Here is a 17,242-nt window from a genome sequence, read left to right as displayed (position 1 = left end):
GTGCATTTTCGATAATATCTATTGAAAATCATCATTGAGGTCGACATATTATGATTGAAATTTTCTGTAAATGTTTGATGAATTTTCTATCATGATTTGATTCGTTTTTCTGTTCAAAATTTGTTTAGAATCCCATTCGATTGAAATGAATTTAATTCGCTTGACGTATTCGTATGTACAGAATATGTTTGCGTGTATTTATTTATATGAACGGATATGAAATTGATTGTTTATTTAATTAATATTATTTTGTCATGTAGTGGAACATACGGTCGACGCTTGTAAATTGCATATAACGATATATCGCATTGAATGGATAAATTCAGAGTCTTGCCACATTATCGTTTCAGATGGATTGAATGAGAAAAAGCGCAAATATTATTTCAAGCGAAGAATTTTCATTAATATTTCAATTACTCAGCATATCAGAGAAAAATTGATTTCGAGAGCAAATGTCACCCGTTTATTTTTGTTTGTTTGATTGATTTTGTTTATTTTTTGTTTTCGGCAAATTTTATCCCCGATTCGATTAGTGTTGGCATAACTGGTCATTGTTTTCGAATAATCATCCTAGCGAAAACTAGTACTGCATCAAAAATTACATATTGATTGAATATTAAATTAAAATTGCTAATTTGCATTTGGCAGTTACATACACGTGAGATTTTGTTTGGGTTGATTTATTTTCCGAGTTCAATGGAATATTCATTAGTTGAATCGACCGATTGAAATGATTATATTCGATGGCCTTGCCATATAAATAGCTTCCTGAGCATTCAACAATGAAGAGACAGAAAAAAGAGCGGACCGCAATCGAAAAAGGCACTGCCATCGACGGACAACATTTTGAATTAGACTGCAGTTTATTTGTAGCTGGATTTTTCGAATTCCCATTTTGAATTTGGTCAATTAATCGGTTTTGTTGTACAATCGAATTGGTAATGTGTTTTCATTTTAATCGAAAACCATTGCAAAACTGTTTTCACTAATTGCGATACAATGCAAAACGGCAAAATTAAATGAATATAATAGAAATTCGTTTCATTATTGGGTGAGAATGTGCAGTGTACACACCAGAGCTTTTCAGTTTGTTTGTTGTTTTTTTTTGTTTAGTTCTATATGAAAATGTACATTTGTTTGAGCAATATTTGTAATTCAGTTCATTTGCAGTAATTACTGCGGTGTAGCGGAGACCTTTGACACTTTTGTGCGGAATACGGAAGCTATAATGCAATAAATGGAAGTTATAAAAAAAAAATCTCTCACCATTCTGACATTTTGAATAATTCATTTAATTTTTTTCCCCTCTTCATCATTAAAACAAAACTTGGTCGGATAATAAAATCGACTATTTGATTTTGTAACTTGTTAAGATATGTTGTGCTCTGGCATTATTATATTTTTTATTCTTGCTTGGGAAAAAAATTCAGATTAAATTGTTCCGTTCCAATGCATAAATTACCACATGCGCATGGCTTCGAGGAACAAAGAGCAAACGGAAGTGTCGCACATGAACCAGCAAACATATTGCTTTGTTTATAGTCATGTGTGCCCAATTTGAGTAATATTATGCGAAATTGCAAAATATAATAACGCCATTTCTGAGTCAATTCATTTCTCAGCGTTGCGGTACTCAATTTCCGTGGCGCGATTTTTCTTTCTCTCTTTTTCATTTGGTTTCAATGCCATTTTCCTTTTTTTCTCTCTCTCCGTCTCTCGATTTCATATCGTAACGGAAATACGTTCTTTATCTATGCATCATTTCACTGATGGAAGAGCATCAGGCTCATATTTATTTTATATTAGGATATTAAATCATGTCTGCCGTCTATCGTCGATGTGCACGCATTTGATTTCATTTTAGTTAGCGTGGCAAAATGAACAATTTGTAAGAAGAATACGATAACATATACCAGGGACAAGAGGCAAACAAAAAAAAAGAAGAATGTATATAAAAAATGAAACACATAAAAAAGTGAAGCGCATCATGGCTTAACAGTAGCGTAAATTCTCGCTCTTATTTCAAATTGCTATTTTGAAAGGAAAACAATGTTTGGCGTAAACATTTACAAAAAAAAAAAGAGTATACGAGCTTCCAAAAACTTTGAACCGTATCCTGTTTTATGATGCTCATTCAACTTCTTACATGTGTGCATTCGTCATTTTTTTTCTTCTTTGCCTAGTTGAATGTTTTGGTTTTGTGAATTTCAGAACCCTAATTCATTTGCTTAACACTTAAAGTGAAATACCAAAATGTGCGCTACGCTTTTGAGATTATGTGTAGGGATTTGTTGCGTTAAGAAATATACTGCACGAGTATAGAATAACTTAACTATAAAACACACATTACGACATGAACGTGTTTCAAACACTCTCTCAACCGGATTTGATAATATGTATTTAGACAAGCGATGGTTGCCAGAAGTGAGTGACTAGAGGATATTTGAAATGCGTTTCTCTTGTTTAAACACTCCAAAAGCTATTCTCAATTTCAAAGACCTTGAAGTTACTTTCAATATGTCGCGCAAATGGTAAAAATTATGTTTGTTTCTCTTCATATTTTTTTGTGTTATTTCGCTTAAGTTCAATTAGAGTTCTGCCAATTATAGCGGCGGTGACAACAAACGAAGAAAAAAAAAACAAAAGAAAATTGAATACCAACATCAAAATTCAATGAGGACAATTTAACTTGCACATTCTTATGGATACTTTCTCTTATAAAGTGCTTGGTTGTTCTCCTTTTTGTGTCCCATTTTATTGATTCGAATGAATTGCGTATGTGTCAGTCAGGTCAATGTGAATAGCAAAGGTATTTTCGTTTGAGTGTATCGCATTGAAAAACAACTGCGATCACAATGAAAACAATGAATGAAAGAAAAAAAAAACGATTCGCATTGATTTATTTGCATAATAAATGATATGAATATCATGCAAACGAAAACTAAGTATAGATCAAATGGTAAAGGAATGTTAGACTATTTCCGTGACGCTGTCGGCGTTGAATGAATTTTCATTTGCTGCTATTCCAGTATAAATTATGTGTGTGCTCGTCTATTTAAAACGAAGCTAACCAACCGAATCACAACACATTCTTTTACGTTTCGAAAGGCAGAACCCGCCGTTTTAAGTGGAATTGTTTTGGTTGAATGAATTTTGGCGAATCGAATCAAGTACACACATACACATACACCATCCTTGCTAAAACAAATACACGAACTCGCATCCGAATACTTTTGCCATCATCCATTTTACTGTCTTTTCCACGTTTTGAAACAACTGAACAATTTTCTTTCATTTATATCACCAATTCTATTTTTCGCTTTCGTCTTTATTCGTTGACCAGTTGAGTTCGCATATACCCCATTCCTTAAAAAACGTTACATAACGACATTGAACCGGTTTTTCTAGCAGTCGCACAAATATTCGTCTTTTTATTTGAACAAAACTCTTTCACAGGATTTTCATTCGATCTTATACTGAAACTAATAAAATAAATGAAGAAACATCGTGTCGCATGGGAAAAAGAGCTGAAAATTAATTGCGCATAACCAATTAAATATGTTACAATTGTAAATTAAAACCTATGCCTAAAGCGGGTCATACTTGAAATTTATCATCGATTCGACAAAATTTCCGTTTTTTGAATTGTTATGTGGGGCAATCAAAAGGGCAGATTCAAAAGCATATTGAAATAAATGGCTGATTAATAACAGATAATAATTCGTAATTTTTAGAAAACATACTATTCCAGATTTACTTCAAATGACAATGCTCAATTTTGGAGATGAACACATCATTTTTTTCATATTATCCTTTGTAGTATTGTGGATGTGGAGAATGAGTTTCATCCGAAAAATACCATACACATTTTCAATCTGCAGGGAGATGCAAGCTGCTATGGATTCAATCTCCAAACTTATTCTCTAAAGTATTTTAACAATTTCGTTCAATTGTCGACCGAAATGTATTTAATTTTCAAAATCTTGAGAATAAGAAACTTCAGACAAGTGGATTACGACATATTTCGATATTTCAAGTTGTGTGAGTTTAATATTAAAAAAAAAAACGGTTCGCATGATCCTTTCCGACCAAATATTCTGTAATGTTCGACATCGTTGGCCTCGGTCAATTCATTTCAAGTCTTATGATAAACATTGTATTGATGAGTCTGTGGACACACTCACATTATACAAGTACAAATGCATGGCGTAAGTGTTTGTGCTCTACATGACAAATGCTTGGCTTTTCTTCCAAAATGCAAAATGTTACAATATGGAAACTTATTTAAAACTGTGGGTGATTTTCGTATGTTAGCATTAGTAGAATGGTTTTTACACTCAGTTGACTAGGTTCCGGTCATGAACATAGACAGCTTTATTCTTATAATTTGCAAGAGTTTATATATGAAAGTTTCGTAAATCTACATTGGTGAATGCTCCTGGATTCTTTTTCTCTGTCTCTGGTAAGTCATTGTGTATTTCTGTGTTTGCATTGGCTACTCCATACTGTAAGACACATTATATAGACGAATCTGATAAAGAGTAAGAAGCGTAGAAACAATAGGTTTTTGTGAAATACAGCAAGTGTTGCCGTTGTGAACTTTCGTCGCATTAACTAAAAAGAATAACATTATAAGCATCGAGTGTAGCGGTGTGGCTGATGTTAATATCGTTGTCGAATTATCATTGCTTAAGCCCACATGGGCATGAAGTAAAGAGGCTATAGCCTAAGAGCAGAATAAATATGCAGCGTACTTAATAATATTATTTTACTTAAATCGTACAATTGTTTTGATGAAGTGAGCCACACTATGGTGAATAGTGATGATGATAGTTGAAACTTTCATTGGACCAAGATGGTGATGAAAGGCGTCCATTATGGTAGAGGATAGGCGAAAATTTAATTTAAAATTGTACTCATTCATTGTCGGATTTCGCTCATTATTCGAATATTTGCACCTTTCCATACCGAATGCTTATTGTGTGCTACTTTTGCCACTGGAACATACCATACCAAAAGCATTTCTTCGTTTTTGTCGTTTTGATTTTCTGATCTTTCATGCTCTTTATATTCAACAAACAGACCATAAAATATTTGGTTAGACATTCTTGTGTGCCGTTTATCTGTGGCGGTCCGGTATGTTTGGCAAAAGTTGAATGACTTTTCTGGTTTTTTAGTGTAACCAAGATTTGTGCGATGTGTGCAATACAGGCCAACTTTCACTTGCATATCCCTTTTAATATAACATGCAAATATATGGTTTGGCATTCGACTCGATCGTAAAGAAGCATACGTTCATTCAACGAAATGGGGCTGTTTACACGGTCGTTGGCGCCGCTTTTGTTATGCAACTATCACATGGATTGGATTTCTTTCGTGTGCTTCTTTCTCTCTCTCTCTCTCTCTCTCTCTCTCTCTCTCTCTCTCTGTTTGACTGCATATGCATTTTAATGGCACACATACCAGGCGAATGTGAATCGCATTACTAAAATATCTGCTTGTTCAATGTTCATAGCAACGAATGATGAAGAAGAAAAATACAAATATTTCTCATCAATGCTCAACGTGCATTGAACGAGAAATAACTACCGAAAAATACATTGCGGCTCTTTCACATATACATTTTACAATGCATTCTATGTAATTAGAACTGTACTGAATACTAACCAAAGTCGGAAATTATACAAAAGTCAGGCCCCACTGAAAATTGAGATAATATTTAATTTATGTTTTTCCACCAATGTATGTCCACCAACATATAGCCTATATTTGCCTTCCATCCACAATCATTGATCTTCGAATGTGCGATTCGTAAAGGCAAAGCGATTTTTATTGCTTGTATTACTTCAATATGGCTTGTTTACACTAAAAGTCGACAACATTTTCCAACTTTTCATTAATTTCGATAAATAAATATTTATCTATATGATTGTATAGCAGTGTATATACTATATACAATACGATAGTTTGGTAGCATGACCGTATTCAACGCTCAGTGCGAGAGACGAGTTTGTTTGATTTAATATTGCAAAATTTGAGAATATTTACTCAATACATTGGCAAATGGTAAAATTATTTATTTATTAATAAGTATTAAAAATAAAAATGTATCAGTAATATATAACGCTAGTGGAGAATTACACTAAATATCCTAAGAATTTTACGTAATCCCTTGGATAGTTTCAGATAAAGAACAAATTTCGTGAAACGAAATATTTGCACTTGTATAAAAAATATAAATATTGCTAGAACCCAAAGTTTCATATATGTTTACTGTACCAGTTTTTGACTCATCGTCACACACCTTGTTCTTCGATTGTGGCAGTAAACAGTGTTAAGTAAAAAAAACACTCACATTTGTCGGATGAAAGTTGAAATAATTCATTAAACATCACAGAGCTGTAGAGTTGGTCAAGATCTTTAATCACAAAACATCCCCAACAACTTACTTCACAAAATAGGGTTGTAACAACATACTCTCCTCTTGAGCTGAACGATAGATATTTATTTCCAGACATTCAAATCTCATTTGTACCGTTCGTGGTTGTCCTTGATAAAAAGTATTTCAACGAAATATCAAACCAATATTGTTGTTACGATTTTCGGCTATAATAGTAATAACAACAATAATAATGATGATGATGATATGTTTAAATAATGAGAAAGAAGCATATCAAATACTAAAATTGGTTTTCGGTTTTCTGTCGAAAGAGATATTTATTTCACGATTTCGGTACCACTTATTATTAAAACAAGCTACATCACGAGTATACAGACAAAATCTGCAATTTCTCAGCGACAAATTTAATTAAAATTGAAATACCAAATGATATTCTAACTTTTGACATTTTTAGTTCATTTTTATGTGGAAAATGGTAAGCTCTGTAAAGCTGAACGTTCCATGTTCCATTCAAATTCACATTATTTGTTCAAACTTTAAGTTCATACAAAAAAATAATGATATTCGTTTTAATCTGCATGTTCTGCGGCTGTCTCTCTAATAACCGCTATCTTTCTTTCAGCGACTTGACATTTATATACTAAAAATGATAACTTTAGTGTTTGCATTACATGTTATATTCATATACGAAGCGAAGAAAATTGCGCACCGGAATCACACATATGCGTGGTAAATGAGTTAGTTAGTTTACAGCAAATGAGAAAGAGAAATATGCGATAGAATCGCTTCAATTCATTTGGAGACTCTTTCAATTCTGGTTAGATAAAATATTAATTTTGCTATCGCAAATATTTCAATAGGAAAACACGTTCATTTCTAGCACGGTATTTTTTTATTAGTTTAATTAAATTGCATATTTCAAATCGGAAATGGGTTGACGTTGTGATTCGCACTGCAATATTTTCTTCATAAATATTTATTACCACTGATTACTTCATAGATTTTGCATCTATGTTTGCAGTAGTAATGGTAATATGAAACCAACAGTTTTCGAAAATATCTCACTATCCGATTTTTTAATTTTTCAATATTCGTTGGTTGCTACTCGCAAGCTTTCGATGCAAAAAAATGCGATGAATTCTTCTATTATTGAAAATTAAGTTCGTTTAGTCGTTTTATAAACAGTATATCAGCATACTCACACACGCACACCCTAATATGGTTAAGCATTCAGTTTGAAAATGAAAATTACTCAACAACCAATAAAAGTTGTATGTTTTATGTCAGCGACACAATACAATAGCTACTTGCGATTGTAAATTACTTACAAAATTTGGTAAAAACAAAATACGAAAAATAAACGGGTCCAATCAACAACAATACTCAATACAAATAAGATAAAGGAACTAGAAAGTGTTGGAGCAAATTCCGCAATATATTTTGCACATAAAATTTACTATTCCTTATGTGTCTGTTATCCACATTTCGCTTTAGTGCTTGTGTTTCGTTCACCCCATTTTCTTCTGTTGCGATAAATTCATTCATTTATTTTTCTGTTAGTTTTTTCGTCATGGTTCTTCTTATTCTTCTTCTTTTTTTTCTGTTCATCTTCTTCTTTTAATTCAAAATATATAATTCGGCGGAGGTTGAAGGGAATACACACAAAAATTCGCTTCAATTACATTGAAAGACATGAAAATGGAAAATGCGAAATAGCCTAGCAATGAAATTACCAAATTTGCTACGGATTTATCTTTCTTTCTCTTTTTCAACCACTCTTTCCATCTTACTAGATGACTTTGCTCCGATTTGGATACACATAAATGGTACCGCACGGTTTTCTTGGTTTCAAGCAAGAAAAAGTAAATTTCGTATTTGTTTGTGTATTTTTATTGTCTCAATACAAAATACCATGTATACAAATAATAAACAGAAAATTACTTAATACATACACATACATGTACAAGTTAATTTTGGCGAGAGAACAACAGAAAGAGAAAGAGAGAGAGAGAAAGTAGCCCGATTTATGTTCGATGTAACCTCAGTATGAAATTAGAAAAAGAACCACAACCACATTGAATCAGCTAGTGTATGGAGAAATGTTGATTGTTTTGGTATATAGCTGCAAGACTGAAACTGTTGTGATTGTTTGGCAATGGCATGCAACAACTACAGCAATGACAAAGGCAACCGTATTACCATCGAAACTTAAATTATGTAACATGCGAAAACTACTACTCTATCTCGCTATATTTCCGCACTATGTACAGCATTTTATTGCGTTATGCATTCACTCTACAGATTGCAAGCATCATATGATCGGAAGTATCATGGAAACAGGTGAAATTGGTTGATTCAAGTATGTATGTTGCAGCTAATATAGTGGGTTAAATTAAAAGTCACTACGTATCCCAAATTCAATATATTCTTCTCCTTCTTCATATTTCGCTGAAGCATTTTGTTTAACGCTCAGTTAGAGATGGCAGACGAAAGTTCCGCTCGATTTGTTATTGTCTTATTCATCTAGATCTGTTCCTGACTTATTCTGTTAAAAACTTTATTATTATTTAGATCACCTGAATTTTGGGATTTTATTTCATTTTTTTTTCTACCTTGTAAACCAAAAAAAATATATATGTATTTTTCACCACCGTCCATGAATGTTCATAGTTGATGTCTAAGATTGTGGTGCCACTTGTGAAAAGTCTGCCAATTTATTACATGTTTATGTACGTTTGTTTCTTAACATCCACTCTTTGCGAGAGTGAGAAAAAACAAACAGAGAAAACTTCTCATTCTTCATGTATACTAAGCATATTAAGAAAAGGTGTTTATCACATTTGAGACTGTAATTCGTGAACAAACTCACATCGAGAGCAAATACACTACATTACATTTGAAGCTAATGTCTGTGTCATTCTACTGTTTCTTTTCTGAGTATTGTGTGATTTACTCTGTTGTTATTATACACAATAAATTAGTCTTCAGGAAAGAAACTTCGTGTAATTTTCCAACATCTCAAATATTCGAAATGATTTAAGCGATGAAATAAACTTACATTTTTAGCTCATAAATTGATTGTGAGCTACTTTTTTGAATTAACTTCAAGCAACGACATCGGATCGTCGCTGATTACTGCCAAGGCAAAGGTGGGTAAAGAAGTATTTTTCCATGATACATTTTATGATACCTGCAGAATAAGTATGACCAGCTATGCTGCCAAAGGCACTGCTTTTGAGCAACAAAGCACATATTTCAAAATAATTTATTATCCATAATAATTTGAATCCTATCAATATCAAGGCAATAAGCATCACGCGAAGAAAAAAAGTTATGTTGGGGCGTAAAGTTTATGTTATGGACTTGTGTCGTTCTTAACTTTAATTCTCAAAAAGATGCTGCGTAAAATAGAATATCCTACCTGTATAATTATTTGCATGTTAAGATCTTTCGTTCGGGAATAAAAACCGAGTTTGAAGACTTAATTCAAACCATGTTAGTTGATTTCATGCAATTTTATAAATTCATCATACTGATTTTGATAATTGAAATGGTTCACAATTTTCAATGTGATAAATCATCCTTTCGTAAGATTTTGAATATTACACAATGTTGTCCAATATAACAACAAAAGTGAATCATTGTGAGTGAATTTGGTAACAAAGTAAAATGAAAAATAACCATTCATTTACATAAAAATGTGTCAATTTGGAGCATGAAAATGAAAACCAAATTTGTCTACATAACGAATTCAGTTTGGGTTGAAATATTTCTTAAATAGTTGTGTATTTTTGCCGTGAGAGATTGTGATTGTTTATGTGTTACATTTGTTTTTATCAACATCGTTTTAATAGGATTAGTTTTTCGCAACATTAAGTACACTCGTTATCATTTTGACCAACAAAACAGACACTGGCACAAAATTATACATTTTATCCTTTCCACAGCTCGGTAATATGATAACAATGGCACACATGTGTACGAACTACGGTCTCAATACTAAGAAGGTGATGGTGATAAAACTACAATACAGAGAAACTGTTTTCCTTGAATTGTTTGTTGTATATATAATTTTGTTGCTTTTTATAAAAAAAGGGGATACAAAACTTGTTTTGTAATAAATGACGTCCATTCGTCCACTCAGTTTTTTTTTTTTTGCATATCGTTAGGACTGTTTTCGGTTAGAAGTATTTCTGTCTCGCTTTTTACATCATATACAAATGAATGCAAAGTTCTCACATATCTAATATACACATAGATATACAGTAAACACATTTTAGACAAGAGCACATAACAATAGCACACGTTGTGAGATGTGGACAGACGAGAATAGACGAGATACATGCTATCGTTTGTGTATTTAACGTGTGTGATGAAATATAAATCGATAATACTTAAGGACCCTCATCACCGACATACAATCAACGTAAATCGAGATTATTACCTTTTCATCGTGGTAAATTCGGAATTTTCGATTATGATTCTTCAGAGCTCGAACATGCACAATGAGTGAATGAACAAAAGATGAATATAGATTTTATTAAATATATATGAATGAATAAATCAATATGAATATCGTCATCACCACCAACAACTCGATTACATTACAAAACACTAATTCAGATACACATATACCGATTGGTTGATGATCATTCAAATGAATAATTGTGGCGAAAGAATGTTCACCATTTTATAATTTGTGATGTGCGAAAGGAATGTGCAGAGGTGTACAAATGAATTGCAACCAGGTGCGTGAAATATTGTGCGCCGCTAAAAACCAAATTTTGTGGTAATGCGTATTGTTCTCTACACATCTCGAATTTTCGCAATGTTTTTAGATAAAGTTTAATTATAACTATAAATGGCATTCATTTATTATGTTTTTGGTTTTATGTATAAATATAAAATATGGTTCATTGTAAATGGGAATGTGGACAGCGGCAGTGTTAATCGGGGTGACAGTTTTTATTAATGCCAACTACTACTGTCAACATCTGACATTTCCGACATAATTTTTGGTCATTCAATTCGAACATGTCGACATTTTTGTGTGTATGTTGGTGTTTATAGAATGATGTACGTGTGCATGTCGTTTACATCCTGAGATTATCCTATTATACTGATGTATTTCGATTTTCATGTGCCCCTAATCAAGCCAGGTGTATACATGTCATGCAACAATAAAATCAGTGTGAAATATTTAAATATATTATTCATATATTATATGTTTTCATACGGATGTGTGTTTTTATTCCATGTGCGAAGAATGTGTGAGTTTCAACGATTCAATTTAGATGAAAAATAAATATGCTAGCTTTGCATTCGGTACACTTTTCATCAATCTCATAACAGTGATGCACGAATGCATATCCTCAAAGCAATAAAATCAAGAGTCTATTTCACTAATTGAACGCTTTGACTTTGTATGCATTGCATTAATCATATTGTTTTCTTGTGTGAGTTGATGAATTCGCAAATTCAATCAAAATATTCATATCTTTTTCCATCACCACAAAGGCAAAACTTCAAGCACGGCCGCTACGAGTTTTCGTGCTAATAGACATTAGATTGTGATTGATTACAGATTGGAATTTCGAAATGAAGAACGCATGTGATTGATTCTCTTACTAGATTCGATTGGATTGACGGCTCACGGGCACACATCACTGTGTTTAGAATCTAAACAGAGTCGACTAGGCGTTTGTAATGCACAGACAATATACAATGCACGATGTTCCATGCATATAAATATGGATACTATACAAAAGAAGTTAGATTATCATTTGTTGTGCGAGGTATAGAATTGGTATGTTTCCCTCTTCAAATCGGAATTGCAACAAATTATAAAACTTATTTATCATTTTTCGTTTGCCAGCAACTCTTCGCCGTTCATAATGAAAGCAATAAAGTTAAATGTAGTTTCTTGACATATAAATATAGAAAAATATCTAATGGATTTTCAATATTGCTGAATATATGAATATTTTCAATTTCGATGTTTTCCGAGTATATTACATAAGCATATGTTATGTGTTTACTACGAACAATAAAATCGGAGATGAATTGTTCGATTTTACCAGAATATTTATTAAGCGCATTTATGAGATTTAAAAAAAGAAGAATTTTGTTAAATGAATGTCACACATATTTTTTTTTCAATTTGTGGTTATGCTCTGTCTCTCTTTTTAATTGTCCTAAATTTTCATCTCGAGAAAAGTATACTTTTCCATTGTCCTTTATTAACCCCAATCTTACAATTATTTACGATCAAACAAAACAAACAGAATAACTTGCTTCTTATGTATATGTGGCAAACATGGTACGCCATTCGCACAATACCTAAACATAAAATTGTATATACCTCTTTGTTGTTTCCTTTTGGATTTTGTGCTCAAGTACCAGATGGTTTCGAGTTTCGAATAATTAAATTTTATACTTTTGCTGCACATAAGATGGAAACTTACATTCTCATTCCCTTTTGATATAATATTGTTTTGTGGCGTTTAAATCAATCTCAGAAGTTCAAAAAACGTTTAACAAGCTCATATCACAGTTTCAAAATTGGCAACATTCGATTGAATCCATTTCCGAATTGTGGATAGACAAAAAAATAATTGCAGTAAATTTTCTTATTTGGTATAAACCATGTTAATATTCAAAAGTATCCAATTATTATAGTTGTGAATAATTAAAGTCCATAACATAAAAGTGAATGTCTATAACATTAAATGTTGTGCAGCAAGCATTGCCCATTTCAAATGAGTACATTGATTTCTGTGCCGGCACACCAAAAATAATTTATTTGAATTTCTCGTTTGGTATTTGTTCAGGTCGGAAATCGGGAGCAGAACATAAAAAAAATATGTGCCAAGCATATACCCATAGCATATGCTTTCTCGTTAGATAGTTGAAAAGGGATCGATAGAGCTAGGTCCTATCCAATTATTTTTTTTTTCTCTTCCAACTTGTACATAGTAGCGTGAGAAAATTATTCACAACGAATCACTTTGGATTGTATGTTATACGAAGTAACATTTTTCTTCTTTCTAAACAGTCATAAAAAATAATAACTTGGATTTTTTCGCCATTTATTTTGGCCTATTATGCGCGGTAACAATGTGGTCTAGTCACAAGGTGCGTATTTGTTAGAAATATGGGTGTTAATACAAAAGATAATGTTTTCCACACTAAATATTTTTTCGACAGACGAAATGAATAAAGGTAGTTGCTTGCCTATGCCATAAAAATACGGCGAATATATTCCAAAAGCCTTGATTGCTTTTAATATGCGCCAATGAATTTCTTTCATAGCGAATGCCAATTTATGTGCACTATCATCATTGATATCACTCATGGATGGAATAACAACCCTAGCATGTAACAACCCTGGACTGTGTCTATAGCTCATTTTTAAATTTCCTTTCAACCACATTTCTACGCAGAGAAATAGAAATGAAAGCTTAACTTATAACTATGAAAAAATGTGTATTAATAAGATATTTTCCGTATACAGTTTCTGTGTGTTGGTAGTCTTATTTCAGTTGTTCTACTGTAGCACAGGAGATGTGTTTAAGATTTTTTATCAGTTAACATCGATTCCATCGCAAAAAAAAACATTGCAAAGTGACAAAAAATCGAATATAAAATAAATAGACAAATAAAAGCATAACGAACAAATTCAACGTATCATTTCAATATATAATTGAATCAATGGTATGGATTTTTCCATGCGTATCATTCGAATACAGAACAAGTAGCTGAATGTTTTAATATTTTTCTACCGGCCTTTCCGTTTTGATTCACCCGAAAAAAAAAAAGTGAATACACCGAAACTATAACTACTATTTGGCACAAGCAGAAAAAAAAATGAATGTAAAAATCAATAACGACCACCTAGAACATGAAATTCGCCAAATTGTTATTTTACACAAAATGCGAGAATAAACAGAATATGCACACTTTTACGAGCGATCACGCAAACCAACATATGTATAAATATATTTGCTACGATGTTAGCACACAAATGCAACACATCAAAATCAAATATCAAAAACGCTCACCAGAGTGATTAGATATAGACAACAATGTTATGCATTGTATTTTCAATCGTTGTTACAAAACAATTCATCACGCATTTATTTGAGAAATGGCGTTACCGTTCGTCTCACGCACAAACTTCACTTTTTTTCCCACCATGTGCAAATTGCCAACACGCAAACGACTGCACAGTCATAGTCAGTTTTTGAAAAACATGAGCATATCCAATGTGTTGGAAATAAGTATACTGGCTATATGCTTATATCATATTTTGCGCGTCTACCAATTATGTGCTCGCTCAAATCTGCAAATTAATTTTATTTGACTTTTTGGGATTAATTCAGTTATGGTTAACATATAATTGTTCTTAATTCACTTGTATACGTACATTAGGGTGAATCATTTTTTAATCATTTCTTTGACTTTTAAGTCGTTTTATATTCTGTATGAATTTTTAATCAGATAGCCAAAACTCATCAAAAATCAAAGTGGGCACCATGACATTAAAAAGAAAATTCACCCTAGTATGCTAGTTTGAAAGTAGTTAAAATTTCATGAAGTAATAATCGGCAATCTGTTTCTTTATTTGTACATATGTGTGCGACCATGGTTTTTGAACTATGTCTATGTCTACGTTACAATGTTTGCATTACATTTTGTATTAATTCAAACTAAAAAAAATCACGCAAATTGATGAAAATTCAAACACGGAACTGAGGTTGTGAACAGTCACACTCCAGTGCGATTCGTTGAACGACATATTTCATCAAACAAATCTTCTTCATTCACGAAATTCATTATGTATTTGAAAATTTATCATTCCCGTGTGCATTATTAATAAGATACAAGATAACAATTTTGAATTATTACGTGTTAGCATAAAAAATGATTTTAATCCCAAAGGAACGATAAAGTGGTATTTCCATGCTTCAATGCTTCAAATGCTTCGTATCAAAGTTTTGTATCAATGCTTCATAGAAAAAAGTAAATGTGTGTGTGTGTGTGTGTGTTTTTTTTTACACATTTTCGCTTTTTCGACACACTCAGCATGTATGGGTTGTGGTTGGGGGTAAAAAGAGAGGCTTGTTCCATAGATGCTAAATCATTCAAAACATCGAATATATAAGAGAATGAAGGAAAGCGAGAGCCAAAAACCACTCACTGAATGTGAGTTTAATATGCACATACTTGGCGAATAAGAGTGCAGTTAATGCTATTATCATACGAGTGCCGATAAAGTTGTTTATGCGGTAGTGTGCAATGCAAAATTCAAGCAGATTTAAATTTAAATAAGTGTAGATGTGCAAGTGAAGAGAACTGGGAATATGGTTTTTCATAACCCAATTTTCCGTAAATGCATTAAATCGATTTCATGTTACATTCGTCGATCGAAGTGAAAAATTTACATAGTCACTTTAATCATTCATGAATTCTCTTTTTTTGAAATTCTTCTGACGAACGAAAAACTTGAATTTCTAGTGCATATACATGTAAACTCCATACATTGGCAATCTCATACGTTTGGAAACTCTAATCGTTTTCTTTGCCACTGTTCACAAAAGACAATACATTTACATATATTTTACATTCGAGGCTATTAACATTGAGAGGTCGAATGCATACAAAAATACACATACATACACTTACATTATATATATTTTATTATATATATGCAGAATATGCTATTTATTAGCAATACCACAAGACCATTAAACATTCTATTTCCTAAAGCGGGACGAACCGAACATCGAAATGAACCAGCAAAATGTTTAACGTTCATTTTGTTATCATTTTTGGCATTGATTTAACTATTTTTTGCCGTTTTCAATTTTTTTTAGTGAGGTGATAGTTCTGAGTTTAGCTTTCGTCGTTCGAAAATGTGGAACGTTTTTGTTTTTGGAAGTTCATTTGATTCAATAATTTGTTGAAATGCATTGTTCTATTTTGTCTAGCAGATAGTTTTTCATTTTACTTGTTGCCAAATAAAACCAGTTAAATGTTTATTTCCGTTTTGTGTACGATTTTTGTTGAATGAATGTCGTTGAGCACGTCAAAGAACTGAACAACAAAGAACTTTATGACCAATCGACTAATGTCATTTGAGCAGAGCCATGACAGCCAATATGACGGGGATATAAACGTCTAAATAATTATTTTGTTTGTCAGAATTGTGCATGTGTATCCGGGGGGCGCCTACCAATGGTCCCACAGCGAAATCGATTGGAAACTCATGTGTTTTATCCATTCGTAACCTACCACCGGTTTAATGTGTATCGTGTCAGTGTGTAGTAATTATTTAAGTCAACGGGTGTAGACGATTCACAGTTTACCTTACCATTCTTACCGAAAATAAATTAAGAAAATCGACTGGGATATTATTAACATCCAATATAATTTGCTTGGTAAAGTTTTTGAGGACAGTTCGTTTTGGCTAATAAATTATCGGAAACGATCTATGCATTGGGTATATTCCCATGAGATATTGCCAACTTTCCACTGCTTTTGTCGTTGTATTTGTGGTTTTGGTCAATAAATTAATCAAATCGTCTTTCATAAATACCGAATGAATGTCACACACACAAACACGCACGCATTTGAACCTTTACTAAAACCAATAAATACTTACACGAAATTCTCTTAAGGAACACATCACCATTGAGACACAAATTTACATTGAGCAACAAACTGGTTAAAGAACGTATATGGCATGAGCGGCCCTTTGTACAGGCATACATACATATAAAGTTTTACATTTCTCCAACTTTATGTTTGTTTATTAAATCAGTAGAATTCATTGCTTAATTT

General features: G+C 32.4%; 1 protein-coding gene across 7 annotated transcripts in view; it reads right to left on the bottom strand.

The window, feature by feature from the left end:
• Nucleotides 1-17,242, bottom strand: part of LOC116337745 (tyrosine-protein phosphatase 99A) — a 147,026-nt gene that overhangs the window by 84,515 nt on the left and 45,269 nt on the right. The gene's annotated exons all lie outside the window — the stretch shown is intronic.

Source organism: Contarinia nasturtii, unplaced genomic scaffold (assembly GCF_009176525.2).
Source record: "Contarinia nasturtii isolate CC-2019 unplaced genomic scaffold, AAFC_CNas_1.1 Cnas_scaffold_285, whole genome shotgun sequence".
In the NCBI taxonomy this organism is placed as follows: Eukaryota; Metazoa; Arthropoda; class Insecta; order Diptera; family Cecidomyiidae; genus Contarinia; species Contarinia nasturtii.
Note: the sequence above shows the minus strand (reverse complement) of the source record. Positions and strands in the feature narration are given on the sequence as shown.